The following is a 20366-nucleotide window of genomic DNA, read 5'->3' on the forward strand; positions in this document are numbered from 1 at the left end:
AGCCGCTAAAGTAAAACAATCCGTCGCTGAATCGTGGCTATCGAAACAGGCAATCTGGCAAATATATCTCCCTCCACCTAAGAAAATACCATACGCGAGTTTCACTGTCAGTGTACCTAATGAAGTCCATCAAGCGGATCTTATGTTTCTTCCTCACGATACCGTTGACGGTGTCACGTACAAATATGTTTTAACAGTCGTTGATATCGCTAGTAGGTACAAAGAAGCCGAGCCGTTATCGAATAAAACAGCAACAGAAATTGCCAAGGCATTTAGCGAAATTTATTCACGATCCCCGTTGACCTGGCCGAATCTTCTCCAGGTTGATCCGGGTCGAGAATTTCTTGGTGCGGTTACTTCACTGATGAAAAAGAATAATGTTAAAATCCGTCGCGGTATTGTAGGTGTTCATCACAATCAAGCTATCGTCGAAAGATTCAACAAAACGCTCGCAGAACGATTATTCGGATACCAATACGCGCGTGAATTTATTCAAGATAATCGATCTCACGATTGGGTATCAAGATTGCCTCATGTAATCAACGCGTTAAATAATGAGACGACTCGAACAATAGCAATGAAACCCGCAATTGCAATTACAAAATCGAATATACCCCTAAAGCGAGATTCCACAATTCAACCTGTACTAGGTAGCGTCACGGTCAGATATTTGTATAAAGAAGGCGAGGCTGAAGGAGGCAGAAAAAGAGCAACCGACCCAACCTGGAGCGTCACAACACATAAAATATCCGCCGTAACAAGATCGTCAGGAAGACCAGCTATTTATATCCTAGATTCGTTAGCGCCTCAACGCGGATTTACCAAGGAAGAATTACAAATAGTACCAGAAGATACTCAACTACCGCCAGCGTCACTTATGTGATTTACTCGAATTCGTCCTAGTTGAGATAATTTTCTTACTCTCGACACGGCTAAATACACTAAATTTGACCAGGAAATTCTATCATCGACGATCCAAACTTGGCCATCTACGGTCAATCCCTGCGATGAGTGTAACGTTGTTGCGTATCCTAGTTTCCACGGTGATTTTTCTGCATTTATCGCGTCATTGACAAGATTAATATCAACAAAGATAATATCATTCAAGACCAAAATCTTTTCCTCTCCGCATGGCAAAATAATATTAATATTTTGTTTCCTAGTATTGGCGGGCCTGTAGCACAATGGTACCTGCAGCGTTGGAAATTTTTCGCAATGCAGCTTGAATAACATTTCCTGAATAATATCGCGAATAATTTTCCTGCTAGCAACAATCAAATGATCGGGACGCCATAAATTTAGAAAATCGCTCATCGGGGTCTCGTCGATTATTTTTCTCATAACGTCACACTGAATTTTATTCGGTTGTAGTCGAATCAATTTCTTAAATTCGGTTAACAAAATATCAGTCGATCTATAATCGGCGTCGATTTCCTCATAATAGTCAACGAAGTTTCTGAGCCATTCGTGAGGCGATTCACCATCGATAGGATCAGGCTGGCCGTGATCTCCGCACATTATCACAGCGGTATTTTTCCCTTCCAGCCAAGCCAAGATCGATTTTAAAATATCTAAATTCACCGTGCAAATTTCATCAAATATTATAATCTTGTTGATATATTTGTTTCCCATACGAGCCGAATCCCATGATCCACCGCTGTATTTGAAATAACTGTGATACGTGCAAGAACCAACTCCGCGCTGCTTTATTTCTCGCGCTAATCTGTGAGTCGGAGTCAACACAATCATATCGGAGTTCGCAAATAAGTTTATTGCTCGCGTTGTTTTACCGCTACCACCAGGCCCATTTAGGTAGACGAATTTGCTACGTGAAATTGGGTCAAATGCAGATGCGGCCACAGAAGATTCCAGAATCGAAGATTCTCCAAATTTATCTCGATGAAATTTATCGCAATCTTCGACATCGGCGTCTTCGCAATAATCTAGAATATCCTCGTTTTTTATCCTCCAAGTTCCCCAGGAGCTACCATCGGTGATTAAATTTTCCAGCCTACACTGGTATTTTTTATCGATATAAAATGAATCCGTCGCGACTCTTACAGCGATATCAGAAAATTTATTTATCATCGATAGCAAATTTATGCTTACATAAACGAGCATCGACGACCGTAAATGCGTATACTGTGCTGATTCTCCGTCGAGGTAACTAATTACGGTACCTAACTTTGCTCCATCAATGATAATATTCTCTCAGTTGCAGAATATTCCTCGTGATACCGTATCGGCGATTATAAAATCCATCTCGGCATCGTTGATAAACAACCTAGCGTGTCGATGTTTATGATCAACGGATCCACCTTGAGTAAATTTACCAATTATTTTTCTTCCTATATCTTTTGCGTTATCACAATCCGTCGGTAGCCACACCTCGGTCTGTTTTCTGTAAGATATAATCGCCTCGCTCACCGTCAACGACACTAACATCGATGAATATATCATATATCTCAATAACACCGTAGGAACCCAACGGCGCTGAGAGAAATGCCTTCCGAACCAAATGTAGCAAATTTTATGCAAATTTTCAGTAAACTCGAACGAAGTAACACAAGCGAATCCGGTCATGACAAAATCAGGTAACGGTCCATTAATTGCTACTCTTGTCATTTCACTGGTAGGATGGCCGAATTTAGCAAAATAATCGGCACAATCGCCATATCCAAGAAAACTTCCAGGATAACACGCGCTCATGTCAACGGAGATCATATCTTCGAAATCGTACTTGGTATTCCACAATCCGCCATGGCCGTATTCGATACAGCTAAGTTGAATATCAGCGAGGAATTCGTTCCTTGTAGGTTTCCACGAGTTTTTCTCTCTAGCGGCGTGAGCGGCCACAGACGGAATTGTAAAGCAATTTGTCAGTAATTGATCGGGATTCGACGAATATTTCACCGCGAGATTTTTCATCGACTCGTGTAATATTTCATCCCGGTAAATATCGCCGCATGGCAGAATAAATTGATCGTATCTTTCTTCGCTCGAAAACAACCATATCGATATTGGATCAGATACGCTTAATTTTTTGATAAATCTGAACATGGCATCGGAATTGTCCTTTATTCAACCTCAACTGGGTCAAACCAGATCCACGTCGAGCGTTTTTCATATGTTCGATAACACGCTCGGCCACGCAATTTATCATCGGTGATTCTTTCATCGCAGGTAGATTTTTCACGTCCGGGTTGTTATTTAGCCGATAAATTCCATAAACGACTGCACTAGATGGATATGCCCTAGCGTAATAAGGACCATCGATTCCAAGTAACAACCCAGGCTTAGAGTTTTTATTGAGAACGACGTTTTTCTTACCGCCACGCACTGGATCTCGTTTATCGCGAATAATCCAGGTATCATCAGGCATTTGTGCGATAAATTTTATACCGAAGATAAATCGCTCTTCTTTATGCTCGGTTTTTATATGCTCGATTATTTTCTTAGCACGCTCCAGATTCATCGTAGCATCAACGGAATTTGTTTTCCAAGTCGACCAAGTATGAACCGCTCCATCATCGAAGAATTCTTTCTTGGCTCGGTCAACCTCAGGTATAATATATTCTGCCTCATCAAGATCAAATGCATCCATTGATTATATTTTAGACAAATGTTTAAATTATAATAATGCATTGCAAATAGATATTAATCGGTTCAACAAAATTCTGTGATAAATCCTGCAGAGGCGATTATTGCGGCGCTCATATACACGCGATTCGGCGTGGTAGTAAAGGACCACAACGTTGCTTAGTTTGTCAAGTTGGCACGCGAGGAAAAACTCGGTTGTGCCTGGATTGTGGAGGAAAAAATTATAGGGAATTGCGGCGATATTATGAAAAAAGATCCTCGTCGGTGATAACCTGCGAAGAAGATTATATTAATCGATTCAAAGCAAATAACGATTTAAACAAATAGATTATCATATATGAATCCAAAATCAGCAATTCCAGAATCAGCGATTCCAGAATCAGAGATTCTCAAATCAACAATGATTTCCGAGTTCAAATCTCATCCAACGATTACTGGATACGAGGCGTCATCGGATGGCGTTGTCAGAAATACCAGAACGAGATATCAAGTTGGTAGTATTAATAGATTTGAATATCTCAAATTTACTATTAACGAAAATAAAGATCGAAGATGCACAAATTATTTTTGTCACAGATTCGTATACGAGTGTTTTCATGGACCCATCAATAATAATTTGGTAATCGACCATATCGACGGAGATAAACTCAACAACAAACTGTCTAATCTTCGAGCGGTGACACAGAGTGAAAACTGCATATCCGCGGATATCGACCAGCTAAGGCGGTCAAATCGATAAATCGAGAAACAGGCGAGGACCTTATATTTGAATCGATGAGTGTTGCTGCAAAATATTTTGATATTAATCCAGTCTCAGTGTGGCGAGCGGCAGAAAAAAAAATAAATGCGACGTTTTCTTACGAATTTGGTGAATGGATCGAGTTTTATTATATTCCGATAATTTTCGACTCAGAAAGTGAAATCGAAGATTTTGAAAATTAATTGAATATTACAAAATTTATATAAATGGATGAGAAAAATATAAATAACATCATCGAGGCCATCGAGGATTTAAAAAAGAAAAATATAAATTTATCCTCAGATTTGGACACAAGTAAAATCCGGTCCGAATTTGAGACGATTGTCCAGGGAAAGCTCGAATACAGGTACACGCTACCGTCAGAATACAAATTTATAAAGAAAATCCAGATTGCGATGTACCAATCGCTTGCGACAGTCAGCGATGATCAAATCGAGGATTTCGTTAAATTATCGACGCTGGTAGAAAAAGTGAGATCGAGTTTATCTGATGAATACGAGTCAAGAAAAATTACCAGCTCGCGTGTCAGGCAGCTAAAAAAGCTGGTCGATGAGAGTAAAATTAAAATCGAAGAATCTTAAAAATCTTTGATTTTCATTCTTGCCACAAAAAAAAAAATTTAAGAATCTTAAGAATCTGATTCTAATTTTTATTATTTTTTTTTATTTATTTTACTGAAATTGTGCAATTTTCTTGTTTCTGACTACCATTTACCCCATCAAATTTACGAAATTATATAAATTGCACAATTTCACGGGTATTTACCCCAGCAGATTCACGAAATTATGTAAATTGCTCAATTTGACGGGTATTTACCCCATCAAAAACATAAAATTACACAAATTTCTTAATTTCTCTGATTTTTATTAATTTTTTTATTATTTACCGAAATAATTTATTTATTAAAATTGTGCAATTTTCTTAATTTTGACGGGTATTTACCCCATCAAAAACATAAAATTATATAAATTACTCAATTTGACGGGTATTTACCCCAGCAGATTTACGAAATTATATAAATTGCACAATTTGACGGGTATTTACCCCATCAAAATTAAAAAAATCTACTAATTTTGAAAATTTCATTGGGTTTTATTAATTTTTTTGGCCATTTTTCTTTGGCGGAAAGATCAAAAATCTTCGATTTTCACGATCTTACCAGCAAATTGATACTCAGTGTTTCTCCGCGTATATCAAGCAAATGTCCATTTTGATCCGTCAGTTTGAAATTTATCTTCGATAATAATCGATTGTGACATCGCAGATAAAACGGATTTACTGGCTCTTTTATTATCAAAAAACCCGGAGATGCGCTAGGTGAAAACGAATATAAGATAAATCCCTGCTGTGCCTGCTCTGACACAGACGAATCTACGTTGTAGCTACCTTCGACGACATCCGCGTGAAGATAAATCGCGATAACTTCCGTTATGTTAACGATACCTGGCGAGATATGCCGCCCTTGCCCGGCAGGATCATTATTATGTTTGAGAATCGATTCTGATTGTATTTTTTTAGTCCACGCGGCATGTAATTTCGGAAATAAATCATCGATGGTATCAGTGACGGATTTTCTCATTTCATCAACATCATAATCGGGAAATTTGAAATTTGGTAGCGTTTCCTCGGTTAATCCAAATACTCTCATGAATTTTTGTTTTTCTCCTGAATTTCTGATCAACTCGAATTTGCTAATAGGAAGAACATAATCGGCAATTGATATATCGTCGATTATCGCCCGAATGAACATACCATGATAATATTCAACATCATTCGCGAGTTGATTTAAAATCTTCACGCGTTCGATAATTTCGCTACATGAACCTGATTTATTTAAGATGCATTCATGAAAGGATTCCCGCAATAAATTTAATTGTAATTTATGTTCTTGAATAAATTCGTCGAGGGTTTTTCTTACCAAGATACCGTCTATGGGGAATATTGTCCTGTTAATGTTGGTAGCGTCGAAGATTTTCACACCGGGGGGAATTTTAGGAAGAGGCAACCACGAGAGAATTCTTTCGTCCCTAAAAGTAAAAGCGAACATTACCAGGTTAAATTTGTGGTTATTCATGAGGTTGATGGCGCTGTGGATCAGAGGCTTGTGTTTGATATCTCCGTACCATCCTTCGTCGGTGGTAAAATCTGATTTTTTTGGCTCCGGTAGTTCTGGAGGAGCTTCTTCGTGCCAACCTGGAATAATAAAATCAGATTTTTCTGGTTTTTCCAGAGGCGCGATTTCGGGCCAACCTAGAACTGTCCTAATCGATGACTGGTAAATATCGACGACATATGGCGATTTTACCTCGATTATCGATGACAGCGTTGGATCGTGCGAGGATATTTTTATTCCTGGAGTAGCATCGCCGGTTATATTTGATATTCTACTGGTAAGTTCCTTATCTAGTTGCTCAATTTCGTAACTGCCTGTTGGTATGCCAACGACGATCCAATCGGGAGTTCCATCGGGGCGGTTTTTATTGGCAAAAACAAGCGAATTATTCGATGATAATTTGCCGAATGATTTCGACCTAACATTGGGCCAGCTATTATAGACGCGTAACTGTGACAGCGCAATTTCCTTGACGCTAATTGGTATTGGAAAATCGATACTAAATTCTGGCCTGGTTGAGCTTGCCGATATCAGCGTTGTTATCGGCGGTGTCGTGTTTGTCACGATTTGAGTTAGTTCGGACATTATTGATATTCATTTGTTCAATCTCGGAGTAGATATTTACCATCACAGAAAATTCTAGATCGGATATAACGCCGTCGTTGAGACTCTCAGAAAGCAACGACGATAATTTCGAATACGCTTCGTTGACCTGGGATAGTTTACTCGTGTATAGAGACAATTTTTCATTCGTGCATGATGATATTTTTTTTGCGATAATATTGAGAACACCGGCGATTGTCGTTGTCGATAAGATTATTATCGTTGCTACGATTGGCGCGATTGTTGTTACCGCGGATAAGATTATTCCCGCACCGGCGACTATTGCACTTACCGCGTACACAGCAACATCGATGGCAACTAATCTACGCTGGTATTTTTTTATTTTTATCTGATATTCGTCGAGGAGCTTTTTTAACGAATCCTGCCATAAACGCGCCTGATTGTATCGGTAATCCGATGCAGTCATTTATTAGTTAGGTTATCTAACCAATTGCGTGTATTCCGGATAAATATTCGAAAATTACTTGACAATCGGCCATCATCATGGTTCTAGTTTGTGGTTCTAGCCTAAAAGTTTTTGTTGTATTTTTAAATATAGTAATAACAAAAAACCCAGGATAATATTCACAAAGATCAAAATCATCGTCCATTATTACATTGAATTTTGTCATAAAGGTGATAACATATACTCGATATACGCCAGTAATTGGCGAGGTAAAGCTAAATGTGTTATTCTCAGGTGTCCATCTAACATCTTGTATTTTTACCACAAATGGTACATGGCAAGGAATATTTTCTGTTTCTACCTCCGCTGGTATCGAAATACGCGCTGATCTCCCAAGATTCATTGACGATATTTTTGTGTTAATATCGCTAATTTTTGTAGTTGCGTCGAGAAGTTTCGCACTTAAGTCTCGAATTTCTCCGTCATACGACGATACATCAAACTTTTGAGGCGCCAAATCACGCGTCTTGGAAATTTCATCGTTGATTTTAGCAATATACTCGTTGATTTTTCTCACATTCTCGCTGAGATCGTCGTGTGATGTTTTATCGACTTTTTGAAGCGCCAACTCACGTACCACGTTAATTTCCTCGCTGATTTTAGTAATATCCTCGTTGATTTTTTTCGTTTTCTCGCTGATATCATCGTGCGATGTTTTATTGCTTTTCTGACTCATTACTATATTTATTTCGGTAATATCGGCGAGAATATTAGTAATATCCTCGTTGATTTTTCTTACTTTATCGCTAAGATCGTCATGCGATGCTTGATCGGCTTTTTTCTTTGCTAGTTCGTTTGCGGCGGAGGAAGTATCGCTGGATGTTTTTATATCTTCCTCGATTTTTTTGCTAAATTTAGTCAAAGTATCGTCGAGTTTTTTAAGATCGTTATTTAGCCTGTTAAGTCTTTTTGTCACTTTGTCCTGAAGATCATCGTGTAATGTTTTATCGGCCTTTAGAAGCAACGTTGCTGATAGCTCGTTGTCCTTTTTTTCCACATCCGCGATATTAGCCTTCAGGGGTAACTTCGCTATAATATCGGCGATATCAGCGATGGATTTTGATACCGAATCTGACAGGCTAGTAAATTGATTAATGCGATCGTTATATTCGTCTCGCTTGATTATATCGGTTATTTTCACGTTGCTGGTTTGTAATCTTCCTTCGCGGCTCTGAAAAACAGCAACTTCGCCAGGATCCACTTCTGACAGCGATAGAAGATTGTTAATATCATCCCTGGTTGCGAATTTTGATAGATCGACGTCAGTCACTTCTGCTTCCTTCTTCCTGTAGATAAATCTACCGTAAATATCAACCATGATATTTATCTATGGCATATTCAAATACGATTTTATGATACGGACCGGATGATTTTGAAATTGCATCAAGGACATTAATTGATTCAGGACCGCATATCGGTGGATCCATTAACGTCTGCGTTGGAAGTGTCGAATACCAAATTGGAATATTTAACTTTGACACGTAATTGACGAATTCTTTTGGTGGAGCTAATCCGTACGAGTCAAAATAAACAACTTCGCGAGGATTAATCGCGTAGGCGACCCAATGTGTGCCAGGGCCGGTATTTGAATCGAGATTTATTATTCCCGTCTCGGTGGGGTTTGGTTTTTCTGGTAGTTGATCCCGCATAAATACGCCTCTGAAAAATTTTATTTTTTTATTCTTTGCTTCGTTGAATAAATCTAAATTTGAATAGGGCGCGCTAATCTTAGGCCGGATCCGTACGGGGGGCGTCTTAGATAAAGGCCGCTTCCCTTTTTTTTACCATATCGCCCTCCCATTACTTTGTGTACTAGTTTGTCGCCTACAGCTCCGGCCGCACCTAATCCTATCGCTTTTGCAATTGCCGGAAGAGCCCCGGATAATAATCCAGGAATAGCAGCTAGGAAAGGGAAAATTCCGCCCGTTTTGACCATGTCTCTGATGGCACCTATACTAAGATTCACATGAACGCCGGAATTCGCCGATTTGGCTTTGGTGAAACGTTCACGTTGATTCTTAGTTAGCGACAGTTTGTTAGGTCCGCCCTGAATTTGATCGTTTTTCAGGGTTAATTTCGTACCGCATCGCATTGATATCGCTGACTGAAGCTTTTTCATCTGACCCGGGGTCAGAGTTACGCTGACGTGTTCGTATGGCATATAATAATCGTTTAATCTAAATTTAGAAAATCTTAAAAATCTTCGATTTTAACATTACATTTTCTCGACAGGAGCGTCGATGATTCTCATTCTGCCGCTGATGCCTTCCAAGATCATTGTTCTATCGCTGAGAATCACCGTGACTGCTTTATATAAATTAGTTCCCGTGAGAATTCTGGCTTTGAAATGGATATCAACGACGGATTGCTTTACCAAATCGAGATGTTCCAGGGAAAAGTAATATATAGGATAAAGTTTATTAAAATCTAGCTGTGATATTTGCAATCCGGTATCGATATTTTGATCGCGACCCATGAAACTTAACAAACGGTGATACGCGCGAGCTGTCGAATAGTTGGGAAAATCAATCGATATTTCCTCTGATGGTTCTTGTTGGCCATTTACTCTCAGAGAGACATTTGTTGCGTTGATATTATCAAATATCATATGGCTGCGTATTTGATCATATCTTCGCATGTTCAAAAAAGCGATAAAGATATGCCTAGGTGCGGAGGTACCCTGCTGCGATGCAATACGCCAGGTAAAATCACCATCAATATCGGTATTTATGGAATCTGTTGTTGTTGTCAGCCATGACATCACAGATTTACCACCTTGGTTCATAAGCGACAATAATTTTTCTTCTTCGATAATTGATGGTGTTATCGCTGGCATCCACAGGGTAAATTTGAGTAACTTTACCTGACCGCTATTATTCGCGGCATCATTGGCATGTCGCAAATTAGTAGCGGGATCGATATCAAATCCTCGCCAGATAGCATCGTCGCTATTCCCTTTTCTAACAAATGTTACTGTGTGTTTTGCTCCGTAGATAATTTTCCTGAAATGTCTGCAAAATCCAAATATATGGGATAGCGGAATAGCACAAGAGAATCTTCTGCGATCTGTTATTAGCATAGATTTTCGCGTGGTAAATCCAATGTTGTAATTATTATTGGATTCAATAATCATATCTTCGACATCAGCGTCAGCATTACCAGCGTGATTTTTCGGTCTCCTGACGGTAAACGGATCACTTTCGGGATGATCGGAATTATCTTTGGCAAACATCATACCGGGACCAGCTGATCTGGTAAAATCATCCGAGTATCTAGCTAGGCCTATTATCGTTGTTGCTAAGTCAACATCATTGGTAATTGACTCAATTTCTCTTCCATCGATCATATAAGTGGCGCTCTTGAATAACGCCATGATACCGTTGTTGACAAATCCGACCTTAAAATTTGCTCCATAGGCGGTATTATCTGCTTTAATAACCTCCCCGGTAACTTCGATATATGCCTCAGATGGAAGAAAATATCTTGTTGTATCGTGGACTTGAATTTCCAAGCGATTTCCAGTATTTGGTGTCACTGCGTCATACGAGAAATACTGGAAATCACGCACGGATGTGTCTCTACCTACAGGCTCGTCCATGTCGAACACTTCGTTTGACACTTGTGCGAACATTTATTATTAAGAAATTCATCTAAAACGAAGACCGCTGCCCGATATGAAGCTTGTGTTCGCGACTTCCTGTGCTAGATTTGTGTTAGCAACTTCCTGTGCTAGCTCATTTATTTTTTTATTTGCCGCGTCGTTTATAGCTTTACTGATTTCGGGGGGCATTTCGCTGGTGCTAGGTAATTTGACAGGCTGCTTTTTTTTACGCATTAAATTTGATATTTTGCTTTTGACAGCATCGAAGCCTTTAGTTGCCAAATTACCAATACCAGAAATGACAGTCTCGCCAATCTTTCCTATTGCCTTTGATGCGATTTGCTTAGCTGCGGGTCCTATTTTAGGGACTACTCGCGTGACGAAACTTTTAACGATATCTCCGAATCCATTGCCGTGAATATATTTGTATACAGGCAATCGAGAGTTAACTATGCGGACCTGTCTAGGTCTGCGCTGATGTTTGTGAACAATCATGTTATTTCAATTGTGTTGTTTTAATCGATGAGTTCATCGACGAGCTCTTTGTAAATGTAAGAGTCGATGACACCGCCGCGGAATAATCGCTGACAAATATCTGAGGCCTCGTTGATTATTTCACGAGAGTTATTTCCGGCTCGTTTTCCTCCGATTAATATTTCGAGGCGAGATACATCGTTGACAACGCTGTCAGGGCAAACGGTATATCCGGTTCCTATTTTTGTATCTTGTGGTGGTGGAGTACCTGGGGGGGGGGGGGGGGGGGAAGGATCCCCTGGTATCCCGCTAGAATGTTTTGGAAATGAATTTCTAAATTGTGATAATTTTTTGAAGTCATTAACCTCCCCTAAAAATTTTAAATATTCATGATCGTATATATTTATTGGCTTTCTTAAATTACCAAAATGAATTAACGCCGGCCAATCTCCTGATGTGACTAATTTAATGTGATCTTCGTTCACATATTTTCTTAAATTATATGACTCAAAATTTGCAGCGGCAAATAATCTTTCACCGCTATCTTTAAGCTCATCGATTTTGTCTTTTCTCAAATAAAAATCGGCAGGTTTTTTATAATCAATCTTCTTCTCTCTTAAAAAAGAGTCCATTTCTTCAGCAGTTAACATTCGAAGTCCCCTCAGCACAGGTGTTAGAATATCTTCATCTTGTGGTTGAATATCTTCTTCTTGTGGTTGAACTATTGGTTCCTGGTCGCTTTTATCTTTTATCTTTTTTGATTTTCTCTCTTTTTTCTGAGGTGGAATTCTTTCTTTTGGTCTGGCCCCTAATTCCTGTGGTTGAATATCTTCTTCTTTTGGTTGAATATCTTCCTCCTGTGGTTGAACTTTTTCTTTTGGTCTTGCTTTTCTTAGTGAAGGTTTAGGCTTTTCTTCCTTCTCCTGTTGTCTTCTTTCTTTCGCTTGTTGCTTTTCTTCTTTCGCTTGTTGCACATTATAATTATACGTTCCCTTTGCGGCTGTTAAAAACCTTCTGTAATATGGATCCGTTTCTCTCGCCTGTGATTTTCCCGTGTAAACTTTATATAACATATTATACCAATTTTTACGGTTTGCGTATCTTTTTTTTCCTTCATCAGTCAGATATTCTCCTCGACCATCAAAATAATTTTCCGCAAATTGACCAAATTGATCTACATTACTATACAGCGTAGAGAGCGGCTGTGATATTATTTCCCATCCCGCCTCGGTGAAATTTTCTCTTAAATCCTCGATATTAAACTCTTTTTTTCCTACTCCAGGTTTTCCTACCCCAGGTTTTTTTACTCCAGGTTTTTTTACTCCAGGTTTTTCTTTACTTATTTTAAAACCAATTGCAGGTTGTTGCCCGCGTTGTTGTGCTAGTATTGCTAATCGTTCCGGTAATACTCGTGATTGTTCCTCGATACCTTTCAGCATGGGATAAATTCCACTTTTCATGATATCCTTATCTCTTTTCTCACCATATACGACTCGCTCGGTTGTTTCGGTAACTGGCTTTAGCCATTTTGACGATACCTCGGCAATACCGAATTCTGTGTCTTCGTGTGCTCGGACTTTTTTCTTAAATAATTGTTTTGCTGGAATAAGTTTCTTTAGTGACGCTAATTGTTCTCGCGCTAATCTGGCAGAATGAGGCTCTCCAACTGTGCTAGTTTTCTGACTCATATTATTTTCAAGTATATTATTTTAATGCGACGTAAAATTGGCAAAAGCAGCCCAACGTTGCAACAAAAAAATTAACACAAAAATTACTATCCCCGAATTCTTCTTCATTTATTTTTCCTGTCTCGGGTGCTATATTTACTAACACACCGGCGCGACCAACCGATGCATCCGGTCTGAAATGCATGAAAATTGGCTTCCGTAGAAGGCGTTATTTCTGCTTTCTGAGGCTTCTACGGAGAATGTTCTCGTAGGAAGCTTTATTTTGGCGAAACGCAAAGGTCTGTTAAACTTCCCTGCTGCTAACTCTGTGATCAATTATTTTGCACCAAAGATGATTGGTTTCTCCTATCATGGAATGCTTTCAAGGTAAATGTTAAATTATTGCACACAAAACAATACTGATTCAGGTTTTTCAGTGTTTTATTTATAGTCCAGTATATTCATATTCAAATTAAATCACACATATCAAGATCTGATCTTTTCATATCCTGCAATATAAAATTGTTAACAGTTTTTAGTGTTTTGGAATGTTTGCAAATAAAGTATCTATAAAAATAAATTATCTGTATTCTGACAGAATTATATACTGTATTTTGCATCTTTATTACTTTGAAATAGGCTTTAGCTAGCTGCATTGCATTTTAATGAAAACAGCCAAAGAGAGAAAGCATGCACTAAGGATGTGAAAGCCAGATATAAAATAGTGTATCCAATGTACAAAAAAGGAGAATACACTGTCAGGAAAATCCTTGTTGACTCAACATATGGCAAGAATATACATTAGTAATTAATGAACATAAAGGCATATATCACTTAGAAATATAAATAATGTTGTACCAAGTGTAAGTACCTATATTATTTTTTTTAATTATTAAATTCAAACAGTAAAGGCAAAATATTTGTTAAAGTTGACACTCCTTTAATTTTAAAGGTCATGAATTTTCCCTGTGGTAAAATGATAAAAATATGCAAACAATTGAAAAGACAAATACTTTTAATTCATGTATTAACTTCAACAAAAGGTTGCAAATTTTGGCTTGTACAATACAATGCATATTAAATTTTATTTGCAGATTATGTTGGATGTCTGATGAAAACAGCATTCACAATCGGACAGGTGTCCCACATGAATGATGAAGGAGTAAAACTTATGGTAGATGTATCACCACCATTATGTAGTCTGTATGAGAGGCCTGACAAGGATATTACTACTCAAAATCTTCTTAGCAGGTTGAATTGCTGTCAGCCTCATGAAAGCCAGTGTAGTTCAGGTTTTGATCAGGAAAGGCAGTACGGATCCTCTCAACAACACATGACAGAATGATGACCATCACTTCCTTGCCCAAGAAGTGCCAACACCACCGAGCAAATTGTCTATATGCTGTATACTGATTTCTTCTGAAATAATAATTTGAAAATTGAGTTGAAATAAAATATGCTTTATGCATTAGATCAAATATGGAAATCAAAAGTTTTAGTAGATAGTGTTAGTAGTGGCCCAGTGTGATTTATCATTATTTTGTATATCAATAAAGTTCAATGGATCCAGTATAATCTGTGCATGCATATATATATATATATATATATATATATATATATATATATATATAACCATCTTATTTTTCGACACAAAAAATGAAATAAAACAATATCTGTACATGTATATGTGTTGTTTTTTGGCATGATTCATCAGTATCACTGGTATAAAGGTTAGACAGTGTAGGCCTCCAGAACATGGGTTCAATCCAAGATGTCATAAAATGACTTGAAAAAGTGGTTTATTTATTTGCTATATTAATAACCCCAATACTATGCTGTCATGCATAGACCATGAAAGCAAAATTTATGAAAACAAAAGAACATTAAAAATTACTCAGACATTTTACTTACTCATTTCCTTGTTCTGGATATTCTCCAAATTGTTGTCTATAATGGTAGTATGCAACTTTTAAAACATTGATGTTGAGACAAACTGCAATGAACCCTGGATGGTGTGCTATACACTGTATCCCCTGGTATTCATTGCGGATACTTGTGACCTTCTCTATGTCACAACAACATACACATCCCCCTGCCATAGGCATTACCAAACAATGTCCACAATTACACATAAAATAGAGTTTTCTTCTTTAATGCATAGTGCTGTGCTTGTCAAATTTAATCTCATAGTTATAAACACATCAGTAGCACAGTACAATGACACAAACTGACTAAAGTCAGGAACAGATAAAACATTTAGTACAGCACTGTAAAATTAAATTAGATATGAAAGAAAATATAAGTTGCAAGAAGATGCTTACCACAGACACAAAATGTTTATTTCATAGTTTATCAAAATCAACTATTAGCATACATATGAGAAATTCGAAATTTTAACTTATAATACAGCGTACAGAATTTGAATTCAATTTTAATGTCATGAGGGTAATATCCTGCCTATTTCAATAGTTGTGCCAAAGCGGACCTCCTCTCCTAGAAATCTTAAGTACTTCTAAATCATATCAACTTGTTCACAGGTTTTCAAAGCTTACAACTGTGATCCGATGTATCTTTTACTTATCAACGTATAGATACGTCTCTACCCATGAAATGCTATACACTTGTGCAGCCTTTATTACAGGTGAGAAAAAAATCCAAATTTGTAAAGGAACAGGAGACTGTCAATATCGTCAGATACACATATTTATCGTAACTTAGGCCATAGACATATTCAGAAAACAATTACCATGAATTGTCCGTCAATCTATCTTGTCTTTCTTCTTCATCATCTTCATCTTTAACTTCGGATTGCTCGGTATTGGAAATATAGGGTTCAAACTGTTACGGATTAATGTGGGTGACGATACCAACTGAACCTTTGTTTACAACAAGTGTTCATAATGTGACGTCACGCCTTGTTTTCACTAAATACCGGAAGTGGTCGGCGGTTGCATTCGGTTATTATCTTAAACAGGTGCAAACATGATATTAAGGTGGCGCTCACCAGATAATATGTACTTTTGAGAGAGTGACGTATGTAAGGTGAAGTAGTTCGCATTTAAAACATGCACAGTGGAGAGAATGTTAGCATACCTCTATGCTACATTAATGTAATGTAGATGATATTTCTTTTGGATATTGTACTTTTGGAAATTTTACATGATTTAAGCACACTGCTAACTAAAATGACTGCTCCCTTGTGTTAAAAAATCAGTCTGAATTAGTCTAAAGTACACTATACATAGCAGCTATTAAAATAGGGAAAATGAATTTTGCCAGACTAGACAATACCAGTTTCTGAAAGTGCAATGAATGAATTACCAAATATATAAAATGTAAAATAAGTTATCGGCTCTTTTTTATACAATTTACCTCTGAAGTTCAGGAAGTGAAAATGACCAAGTAGAGCTAGCACTTTTTTGAAAGGTGCACATTTGAAGTAAGGCCAAGCTGTATACTCTATAACCCATGGTACACCCATCAATCATACACCAAAATAAAGGGAATTAAAGGTTCTTTGCATTATACCTAAGATATACAAGGTCTTTTTTAAACAGCCAGTATAACCAGTGAGGAAAGCCGGGGACGTTCTTTTTCTTTAAAATCCTATAGCGCCACCTAAGTAGGCTCCCACGCAGTTATTACTGAAAATTTTTCAATCGGATTTTTTACATTCGTATTTTGAATATATAATCTCTTTCACCAAGAAATGAACTGAATAAATGTAGATACACTGTTGTGGCACTTTAAGTTTGCCAATGTTCTACAGATGCGACTACGGAATACGAGGTTTTGCTTATTTATGCAAGCTTTCATTGAACTCATCCTCAAGAATGTTGTCATAGATCCAATAGGCGATTCTCGAGGGAAACCTTGTAGTCACTGGTCGAAATATAGTTGCATTTTCTCCAGTGATTCAATTCCCTGATATGACATACTAAACCAGAGTATTTCGCGTTAGCAACGGTTCCTTTCACTTTTCAAGTTGTAACATATGGAGAAACACAGAGAGAGAGAGAGAGAGAGAGAGTCCTAACAGTACAGAACAGTGTATGAAATTCAGGATTATTATCAAGTAATACTGATAAAATCGTTAAACAAATAACTCTTAAAGGGTTCAACTCTTAAAATTAATTTGACATGACACTAAACGGTGTCCGAACTGACCAACCTGACAGTTGTTGGAATTTGTACTTGTAAACAACTGACTGATACTGAGTCAGGTCGTGTTATGAACTTCGGTCATGTACAACCGTACTTTTAGATAAATGTAAGTAAACATAAGTACTCGGTAGGGTTGAAACCGGACCTAATACAATCTAGAGTTCTTGCACAAGTACATTGCTTTTACTGTTGGTCAGTGTAGTGGCATTCTAATGTATGTTAGTTATAGGGTCGGCTGAAAACTATTCCTTTATGTTTCGACAATGAATTTATCACAGTAGATAAAGACGCTGGTAACTCGTATGGGTGTCAACACGCATACACAGCATTAGTACATGTGTCGTCCAATTCTGTCATGTGTATAGTACCAATATATATCTGCTAGAACACACACACACACACACACAAACACACACAACGCATGAGCCTAATGTAAGATAGCATTATCTTCAGAGTGTTCTTTCAATTTTTTTATAAAAATTAGTCGAATTCACTTTAATTTATCATACCATGCATGGAACAAATTCATCGACTTTAACTGCTAAATACAATCAAAAACAATGCATTGTCTAAGATGAACCAAACGGTAGACAGACGTTGACATCTGCACAAGATTCTTCTCCTCTGATTGATCTAAAGGTGCACCTGCAGTTGGTAACTCACTAATCAGAGGGAATCCGATGTTGATGTTGACTTTTATCTCTAATTTTCCACATTACGAGACGATGCAATGTAGACCAATTAGAGGAGGGGGCTGTCCTAAAGATGTAAGTTTCTGTTGATAATTCTCTCGATCTCGACGATTAATTGATTCTGGTGGCATGTAGCAATAAAAGCCAACAAAATTATTGTGAATGGCAGGAACTACCTAAATGCCGTATGCCCGTTCGACGATCCAGAGAGATAAAAATGTTATTGCTATCAAACGTCGAGATCATGTGGTACATACTTATATTAGTATTGGTCTCACGTACATACCTGTATTAGCACCAGTAATAACAACAATTCTGTCCTTTGGCAGCTTTACCACTGGGAATGATAGTTTCCCTCCCATTTTGTATCATATGGCATATACTGTCATGTGATCGGTAGCAACAACTGCCTGAACAAAGTAGTAAACAATCACATAGCACATCCCCTGTGGAATAACGGTACCAATTGCGCAAGTCCAGGTGGGTGGAGCATAAGGTGTAGGAAGATTACATTCAGAAATAAAGAACAACACTAGCTGTGATTGGTGCATTATGTAAGAGATGTACTTTCTGTTAGGCTTATAAAAAAGTTGTGCCTCTTGGCAACATGTGAGATTATGTTAATTCATATCTGGATCATATGTTGTACTTTTTAAAATGATTTTTCTAAAATGTGGTACACATAGCTGAAACTGTCTGTTGTTACTAGATAACTCTTATTCCTGTCTAGTTCCAGCAGAGTTATCTCTCTTAAATGCACTGGTGTACCTGGTTTTGTCCTTGTCAAATTGACAATCTATCATTGTTCTCTATGACAGTGTGTGACATGCATGCTGCGGTAGGATAGAAAGTATTTTTATTTCACAAAACATTATCAGTGAGGTATATGGAAAAACAATTGGTACCGTGATACCTTATGGGTGATTCAGTTGTGGTTAGAACGTACGCCTCGGATGTGGGAGGTTGTGGGTTCGATTCCCGGCCTAGTCATACCAGAGACTTACAAAAAATGGTACTAACAGCTGTCTCGCTTGGCGTTTAGCATTAACAGGTTAGTGTTAGGACTGGTCGGCTTGGTGTCAGGATAATGTGGCTGGGTGGGACATCATGCTACATGTCTACGGCATGATGCCCCAGTGCTAGACATCACTATAAACTGCCACATTGCAGACATCGTAGCGATATGACTGAAAAATTGTTAAAGCAACGTTACAAATCAAAATCACATCACATCACATCACATCTTAAGACGGGCATATTTTACAATGCTTGCATGACAGGTTTGCTTGTACAGTGAATGTCGTAGAAAAGAGAAGTAGATCTTGGAATCCACTCATCCATCTTCAAAGATTACAAGCGGTCCTTTTCAGGGTCAATGCTATATTTGTAATTTTGATCGAAGGAAGATACTACTACATATTTTACCCTGGTCCTTTTATCCGCTGGATGTGCCTATTCGTGTTATGAGTCGCAGACAACGAATTAAATTCCTTTTAAACGTTATGCTAATAATTGTCTATGTTTTTATATACGTTTTTATTAAGGCCGGTAAATCACAAGTATATCCGAAGAATTATTGATCGACGAGAAAAGTTACAGAACGCTGGATATGATATACTGTGCTGGTCGTTTTCCAGACATATTCTCTTGTGCGTGTCCACTAAAAAAATATATATATTCCCGTGAGATCTCGCCGTTTATATCCAGTAGTACATCTGAGGCGACAGCGATACAATATAAATGGTTTTATATTAAAGCCCTCTGTACAAGTTCTCAATAAGTAGGCCTATTCTGAATTTTTTCTTCATGTAATTATTTTCAGCCAATTACCCACCGTCATTCTTTTGAATGCAGTATACACAGGCTGGTTCTATAACTCATAAAATAATTAGTTGCCTGTGACCATATCTACTATTAGTCATTCGTTATACTGAACATGACGTTGAAGTAATATCTTGTTAGAATAAAATTTAGTAGTTCCTTTTCTCTCCAACTTGTATTTATGGAAAAGATTACTTTTAAAACCTAAATATGAAAATATGTACATTTGTAAGAATAAATTACACTAATATATATCATTTCTGTTTACACTATAATGATATGTATCGGGACTGCTGAACATTTACCGATCCATTGCAATGTATAATATTGAAAGTAAAGATATGCTATGTGAGGTGGGCTGAGTGTAAACGGGAAATCTATCATTCAGGGCTCTCCATATGTTCA

At 37.7% G+C, this 20366-nt stretch overlaps 2 long non-coding RNA genes and 1 pseudogene across 3 annotated transcripts in view; 1 reads left to right on the forward strand and 2 right to left on the reverse strand.

Moving 5' to 3' along the window:
• The window catches only part of LOC149772650 (WW domain-containing oxidoreductase-like), a 40515-nt pseudogene extending 21906 nt beyond the window's left edge, over window positions 1-18609 (reverse strand). The window contains exon 1 of the transcript XR_016417634.1: window positions 18427-18609. The product of XR_016417634.1 is annotated as a WW domain-containing oxidoreductase-like (transcript). The remainder of the gene's footprint in view (window positions 1-18426) is intronic.
• On the forward strand, window positions 13480-14629 carry LOC149772651 (uncharacterized). The gene is made up of 2 exons (XR_016417635.1): window positions 13480-13671; window positions 14379-14629. It is a non-coding gene; the product is annotated as an uncharacterized LOC149772651 (long non-coding RNA).
• LOC149772652 (uncharacterized) lies at window positions 13708-17859 on the reverse strand. The gene is made up of 2 exons (XR_016417636.1): window positions 16031-17859; window positions 13708-14703 (listed from the first exon to the last, which is right to left on the reverse strand). It is a non-coding gene; the product is annotated as an uncharacterized LOC149772652 (long non-coding RNA).
• Window positions 18610-20366: the final 1757 nt, after the last annotated feature.

This window comes from Sinohyriopsis cumingii, unplaced genomic scaffold (assembly GCF_028554795.1).
Source record: "Sinohyriopsis cumingii isolate HCF-2022 unplaced genomic scaffold, ASM2855479v2 utg001311l, whole genome shotgun sequence".
Classification (NCBI taxonomy): domain Eukaryota; kingdom Metazoa; phylum Mollusca; class Bivalvia; order Unionida; family Unionidae; genus Sinohyriopsis; species Sinohyriopsis cumingii.